This window comes from Tachyglossus aculeatus, chromosome 1 (genome assembly GCF_015852505.1).
Source record: "Tachyglossus aculeatus isolate mTacAcu1 chromosome 1, mTacAcu1.pri, whole genome shotgun sequence".
Lineage (NCBI taxonomy): Eukaryota > Metazoa > Chordata > Mammalia > Monotremata > Tachyglossidae > Tachyglossus > Tachyglossus aculeatus.
The window spans coordinates 140,728,142-140,736,342 of NC_052066.1; positions in this window are offsets into that span (position 1 = coordinate 140,728,142).

The following is an 8,201-nucleotide window of genomic DNA, read 5'->3' on the forward strand; positions in this document are numbered from 1 at the left end:
GAGGATTAGAATCCAGGTACTCTGCCTGCCAGTCCCGTGCTCTTTCCTCCAGGCCATGCTGCTTCTCACTGTGGTTTCCCCTTGGTTTTCCCACACTCCTGAGAGTCATCTCATCCATGTCTGAGACTTGTCACATCCATTGAGGAAAAAGCCCCCCTTTTCCTCTCCTCCTCCCCACGATCCCACCCCGCCCTACCTCCTTCCCCTTCCCACAGCACAAATATATATATATTTGTACAGATTTATTACTCTATTTATTTTACTTGTACATATTTACTACTCTATTTATTTTATTAATGATGTGCATATAGCTATAATTCTATTTATTCTGGCGGTTTTGGCACCTGTCTACATGTTTTGTTTTATTGTCTGTCTCCCCCTTCTAGACTGTGAACCCATTGTTGGGTAAGGGACCGTCTCTGTATGTTGCCAACTTGTACTTCCCAAGCGCTTAGTACAGTGCCCTGAGCACAGTTAGTGCTCAATAAATACAATTGAATTGAATGAATGAATGAATTGATAAAATCTAGTTCTGGCACTCTTACCAGAAGGCCCAGCGTTTCAGGCCCTAAATAGCAAGGAATGGTTGAGGGTTAACTGACATTGCCCTAGTTATAGAGGTTGGACACTTGCTCTGAATTTGCCTGTTTCTTTCTCAGGAGCAGTGATGGCAACTTTTTAGGTGACCCCCCTTTTGCCTCTTTTTTGGGGGGCCCTCATATTAAGCCATTTCAGAGGACCAAGTTGTTGCTACTGTGCAGAAAGATTCATAATAATGAAGTAACAGCCTGCAAACTTCCCCTAGTTCTTTCTGAGATGACTAGAAACACTGATGATGAATCACCTGATAGAAGCGAGTGATGGGTTTGTAGGTTGAGTTCTTCATTTTTATTGGTATTGCTGCTTGACACCCACCTGATTTTTTCAAAGCCTTGTGTAGTTTCTTTCAGTCCTGTACTTGAGTTTGTTGGCATGCTATTAAAGTCCTTCAGTATCCCACACCTGCTGAGACTCCCGATTTAGATTTTCCTGACAGTTCAGGGAGTGGAGGTTCCTTCCAGAGGTGACTTGTGGATGATCCTGTTCCAGCACAGAAAGAAAGAAATGTCCTCTCCTCCAACACTTTGGACTGAGGAGAGGGGTAAGCTTCTTTCTCAAAATGGTGCCCTAGAAGAACTTCCTCTGGGGAGGGTAGTGGAGAACTTAATCACCAGGTGTTCCCAGAATGGTCTGTCTCCCGCTTCTAGACTGTGAGCCCACTGTTGGGTAGGGACTGTCTCTATATGTTGCGAACTTGTACTTCCCAAGCTCTTAGTACAGTGCTCTGCACACAGTAAGCGCTCAATAAATACGATTGAATGAATGAATGGTTTCACTCTTCTGGTCACTTCTGATGCCATTAACAAATCTTCCCTTTCATTCAATCTGATGTCAGGTGGAAGTAGATGTCTCAATCAAGCCTCACGACCCTCCCAAACCCACAGTGCATAGCGCCAAATAGAAACTACTATTGATTGCTACTACTAAAAAGGGAAATTCCCATTTGAAGTTTCTCCAGAAAAGTCCCTCAAAGAGTAAACTTTGTGGACAGGAAACAAACTCGTGATTCAACCTCTGATGCTTTGCCTGATTCTAAGGGAAATGGAGAACTGGTCATTATCTAGGATTGGGTGTTAACTCACCAACCCACCATGTGTGACGTTATAGATTTCTTCCATCTGCAGTGCGTGAGGCAAAAGTGCACTATAAAATCTGGACAAAATGACAGCTATTGCCGACAAAGGAGCAGTGGAGTTTATTTGTCTAGGGCAGGGATCAGAAGCATTTGGCTCAGGGGTTGGGTATCACTCTTTTAGGGGTTGGGTATCACTCTTTTTGGAAGCAAATGTGGCTCTCTATCACAGGCTCCCACCTGCAGACTCGGCATCATTAGCTTCACCTCCACAGCCAAAAGCCACGCAGAAAGCTGGGCAAGAAGTTTCTGGGTTGCCCCTGTCCCCTCACCGCCCTCAAAAATCTCCAGTGGCTACCAATCAACCTACACATCAGGCAAAAACTCCTCACCCTGGGCTTCAAGGCTGTCCATCACCTCGCCCCCTTCTACCTCACCTCCCTTCTCTCCTTCTACAGCCCAGGCTGCACCCTCCGCTCCTCTGCCGCTAATCTCCTCACCGTGCCTCGTTCTGACCTGTCCACGTCATCCCCCTGGCCCGGAATGCCTTCCCTCCGCATATCCGCCAAGCTAGCTCTCTTCCTCCCTTCAAGGCCTTACTGAGAGCTCACCTCCTCCAGGAGGCCTTCCCAGACTGAGCCCCCTCCTTCCCCTCCCCCTCCTCCCCCTCCCCATCCCCCCTGCCTTACCTTCTTCCCCTCCCCACAGCACCTGTATAAATGTATATATGTTTTTGCGTATTTATTACTCTATTTATTTACTTTATTTGTGCACTCATTCATTCAATTGTATTTATTGAGCACTTACTGTGTGCAGAGCACTGTACTAAGTGCTTGGGAAGTACAAGTTGGCAACATATAGAGACGGTCCCTCCCAACAGTGGGCTCACATATATATACATAATACTTATACATATATATACATAAATATACATATTTATTCTATTTATTTTATATTGTTAATATATTTTGTTTTGTTCTGTCTCCCCTTCTAGACTGTGAGCCCACTGTTGGGTAGGGACCGTCTCTATATGTTGCCAACTTGTACTTCCTAAGCGCTTAGTACAGTGCTCTGCACACAGTAAGCACTCAATAAATATGAATGAATGAATGAATGAATGAATGAATGAATGAATGAATGAATGAATGAACCCCCCACATACACACAATGAGCCAGAACAGGCCGGAGGGGAAGCCAAAATGGTGACTCTAGACCTGTGGGTGACAGAGTGAGCTGAGGTTTAGCTCTTGCCCTCACCTGCCAACCTCCCCATGAGTTCCACCTGTCAGGCCCCCATGGGTGCCCCAGCCCACCCCCTCTTTGCCCCCAGCAAGAAGCAGCAGTGGGATCAAAGCAGGCCAGCCAGACTGGGCCGGGAAAGGAAAGAGATGGCTCTCACGGCTTGCATGCCGCACCAGTACTGTTGCCAATTTCTGGATTTATGGTAAGCAGCCACAAAGTGGGGGAAGGGGTGGCAAGCACTGGTCAGGAAAGCATGAGGGCAGAGGGCTTGTTCAGCCCCTTCACTGGTGGCCAGGGAGAGCTGTTATCACGGACTCCATGCTTGCCAGACCTGGGAGCAACTGAGTCACACTGTGAGCCCTAGTAGCCACAGAGATTGTGACTGGCCTCATTATCTTTTATCTACCCAGTGCTTACTACTATTATTATTATTATTATATTCTGCACACAGTAAGTGCTCAACAAATACGATTGAATGAATTCTTATTCATTCATTCATTCAGTCACACTTACTGAGTACTAACTACCATCCCACCACTGATATGGTAGAAAGACCGTATCCAATCTGCTGACCCTGTATCCAACCCAGAATTCAGTGTAGCGGTTTGCACATATGAATGCTTAGCAAATATTTTGTTTATTATTATTATTATTCTCATTATTATCATCTTGTATCTTGAAGGGGCCTTGGATTCGGGGCTTCTCTTTCCTGACAGGGTTCTGCTTCTGGGTCTAGGGAGAAAGGACTGGGGAATAAACCCTCCGTCAATCAATCAATCAATCAATCAATCGTATTTATTGAGCGCTTACTATGTGCAGAGCACTGTACTAAGCGCTTGGGAAGTACAAATTGGCATCACATAGAGACAGTCCCTACCCAACAGTGGGCTCACAGTCTAAAAGGGGGAGACAGAGAACAGAACCAAACATACCAACAAAATAAAATAAGTAGGATAGAAATGTACAAGTAAAATAAATAAATAAATAAATAAATAAATAGAGTAATAAATATGTACAACCATATATACATATATACAGGTGCTGTGGGGAAGGGAAGGAGGTAAGACGGGGGGATGGAGAGGGGGACGAGGGGAGAGGAAAGAAGGGGCTCAGTCTGGGAAGGCCTCCTGGAGGAGGTGAGCTCTCAGCAGGGCCTTGAAGGGAGGAAGAGAGCTAGCTTGGCGGATGGGCAGAGGGAGGGCATTCCAGGCCCGGGGGATGACGTGGGCCGGGGGTCGATGGCGGGACAGGCGAGAGCGAGGTACAGTGAGGAGATTAGTGGTGGAGGAGCGGAGGGTGCGGGCTGGGCAGTAGAAGGAGAGAAGGGAGGTGAGGTAGGAGGGGGCGAGGTGATGGACAGCCTTGAAGCCCAGGGTGAGGAGTTTCTGCTTGATGCGCAGATTGATCGGTAGCCATTGGAGGTTTTTGAGGAGGGGAGTAATATGTCCAGAGCGTTTCTGGACAAAGATAATCCGGGCAGCAGCATGAAGTATGGATTGAAGTGGAGAGAGACACGAGGATGGGAGATCAGAGAGAAGGCTAGTGCAGTAGTCCAGACGGGATAGGATGAGAGCTTGAATTAGCAGGGTAGCGGTTTGGATGGAGAGGAAAGGGCGGATCTTGGCAATGTTGCGGAGCTGAGACCGGCAGGTTTTGGTGACGGCTTGGATGTGAGGGGTGAATGAGAGAGCGGAGTCGAGGATGACACCAAGGTTGCGGGCTTGTGAGACGGGAAGGATGGTAGTGCCATCAACAGAGATGGGAAAGTCAGGGAGAGGACAAGGTTTGGGAGGGAAGACAAGGAGTTCAGTCTTCGACATGTTGAGCTTTAGGTGGCGGGCGGACATCCAGATGGAGATGTCCTGAAGGCAGGAGGAGATGCGAGTCTGGAGGGAGGGGGAGAGAGCAGGGGCAGAGATGTAGATCTGGGTGTCATCAGGAAAAAGGAGAGGGAGAGCTGACACTTCACATCAATTTTAAGCCTGGGGAGTCCTGATTAGAGGAGAAGCTGCATGGCTCAGTGGAAAGAGCCCGGGCTTTGGAGTCAGAGGTCAGGGGTTCAAATCCCGACTCCGCCAACTGTCAGCTGAGTGACTTGGGGCAAGTCTCTTCACTTCTCCGTGCCTCAGTTACCTCATCTTGTAAAATGGGGATGAAGACTGTGAGCCCCACGTGGGACAACCTCATCACCTTGTAACCTCCCCAGGGCTTAGAACAGTGCTTTGCACAGAGTAAGCGCTTAATAAATGCCATCATTATTATTATTATTTGATCTAGAGAGGAAGCTGAGGAAAGGGAGATGCTCCAGAGAAAATCTGAAAAGAGGAAGCCCTGAGGCCAGTTGGGGTTGATTATAATCGCGCCAAACACCGGGACCAGGCCAAAGCAGAGTTTCCACTGCGTGTGGTGTTTGGCTACGTGGAAGGCTTGTTGGGAACCTTGAATGACTTGAAGAGCAAGCAGGCAATCTGGGTGGAGGCTTGAAGAGAAGAGGGCTAATAGCCAATTTCCATACACCACCTGAAGGCTGAAGTTAGGTTAGTCACTGTTAGAAATTTATATTATAGCATGACTGAGGACAGAAGTCCGGGAACAGAGTAGCTAAGAAGAGAAGTAGTGTGGCCTAATGGATAGAGCACGCGGCTAGGGAGTCAGAAGGACCTAGGTGGTTCTAATCCCAGCTCTGCCACTTGTCTGCTGTGTGACCTAGGGCAAGTCACTTCACTTCTTTGGAGATCAATAACCTCATCTGTAAAATGGGTATAGAGACTATGAACCCCGTGTGGGACAGGGACTGTGTCCAACCTAGTTATCTTATGAATTGTACCTTCCTAGCACTTAGTACAGTGCTCTGCACACAGTGAGCACTCAATAAACATGACTGAATGAATGAGTATCTACCCCAGCATTTAGTATGGTGCCTGGCACATAATAAGTGCTTAACAAATACCATAAAAAGGGGTCTAATAATAATAATTTTGGCATTTGTTAAGCACTTACTAGGTGCCAAGCACTGTTCTAAGCGCTGAGGGAGATACAAGGTAATCAGGTTGTCCCACGGGGGGGCTCACAAATCCCCATTTTACAGATGAGGTAACTGAGGCATGGAGAAATGAAATGACTTGCCCAAAATCACACAGTTGACAAGTGGCAGAGCCGGGATTTGAAGCCATAATTTCTGACTCCAAGGCCTGGGCTCTTTCCACTGAGCCACGCTGGGTATCTGGGAGAGGAGGGAGGATGGGAGCATAAGGATGAGAGGCTTCAGGTGCTGTGAACTTAAATGACAGGGAGGTGGGAGCATGCAGGAGATGGAGGGGAGGGAGATGTCCAGAAAGGAGTAAGTCTCCGGTTGTGGCAGCCAATGCAAGAACCCATGATTACGGGCAAAACCTAGGAAGGGGAAAGGTCGTGGGCAGGCTCATCATCATCATCATCATCAATCGTATTTATTGAGTGCTTACTATGTGCAGAGAACTGTACTAAGCACTTGGGAAGTACACATTGTTTTCTGTTCCCTTTCTTTAATGGTATTTGTTAAAAGCTTACTATAGCATGGATCAGTGGAAAGGCCATGGGCTTTGGAGTCAGAGGTCACGGGTTCCAATCCTGGCTCCACCAACTAATAATAATAATGGCATTTATTAAGCACTTACTATGTGCAAAACACTGTTCTAAGCACTGGGGAGGTTACAGAGGAAACATGGGCTGAACCTTTCTGTAGAAAAATGATCCAGGAATCAGAATGAAGTATGGATTGGAGTGGGGAGAGACACGAGGCTGGGAGGTCAGCAAGGAGACTGATACAGTAATCAAGGTGGGAAAGAACAAGTGCGTGGATTAACGTGGTAACAGTTCATTCATTCAGTTGTATTTATAGGGAAATAGAACTGAGGCACAGAGAAGTTAAATGATTTGCACAAGGTCACACAGTGAGCAATCAGCAGAGTTGGGATTAGAACCCTGATCCTCTGACACTCTGGCCTGAGTTCTTTCCACTAGGCCATGCTGCTTCTCCACAAAATTTAGGAAATTTGTAGACTCTGGTCTGTTTCTTAGAAAGTCTGTTGGTAACAAGCAGGCAGAGGACCAGGGGAAGGGTAATGGGTTTCTAGCCTTTTATCTGATTTGCTCAATCCATGAGCAAGTCCCTTTGATTTATATTAAACTGTGAGCTCATCTGAATTGTAAGTCAGTCAGCCAGTAATATTTATTGAGCACTTACTATGTGCAGAGCACTGTACTAAGCCCTTGGGAGAGTAAAATATAACAATATGACAGGCACATTCCCTGCCTACAATGAGTTTACAATCTAGAGGGGAGAAGACAGACATTAATATAAATAAATAAATTACAGATATGTACATAAGTGCTGAGGAGCTAGGAGGGGGGGTGAGAGAAGGGAGCAAGTCAGGATGACACAGGAGGGAGCTGAAGAAAAGGAAAAGGGGGCTTAGGGAAGGCCTTTTAGAGGAGATATGTCTTCAATAAGGCTTCGAAGAGGGGGAGTAATTATCTGTCAGACAGTAATTTTCTGTTGGACTGTAAGCTCATGTCTAGGTTCTCCCAAGAGCTTAGTATAGTGCTTTGCACACAGTAAGTGCTCAATAAATACGACTGATTGAAGGAATGAGTGAATGAATGGGCAGGAAAGATGTCAACCAACTCTGTTACATTTCACTCTCTCAAATGCTCAGTATAGTGCTCTGAATATAGTAACTATTCAGTAAATATGATTGATTGATTGAGAAAATATAGGTCTTACTCTTACCTTCAAGGGCATCCTGAGAAATATCTAGTTAACAAGGATGTAGGAGTGGGGAATGTATGACGGATAAAGCGTTAAGAACCAACAATGCCCCTTTTCTCCTGTCTCTTGGATGTGTTGTCTAGAAGAGACTGGAGGTAAGTTTGGAATTCTATATTTTTTGCTCTTTGGCAGAAGATAAGGGGGAATGAACAAGCAGCAGGAATGATTTGTGCTTGCAGGTCTGACTGTGCATATGTAGTTTGCATTCTACTGATTTGCAAACATAAAAAACAACCTTTCATTGCTTGGGTAGGTTATCACATACCACACTGTCAACGTTGGTTTGATCCAAAGGACTGGATGGTCTGGAGTTTGAAATGGGACAAAAGCTTCTAGAGAGTTGAGCTCTGGTACAAGGATGTTGGGTGGGGAAGGAGTGGAGTTAAGGTGGGAATGGGGAAAGGAAATCAATTAATCAGTAATACTGAGTGCTTACTACCCCCCACGACAAGCTTACAGTTTACTATTTCTCTTACC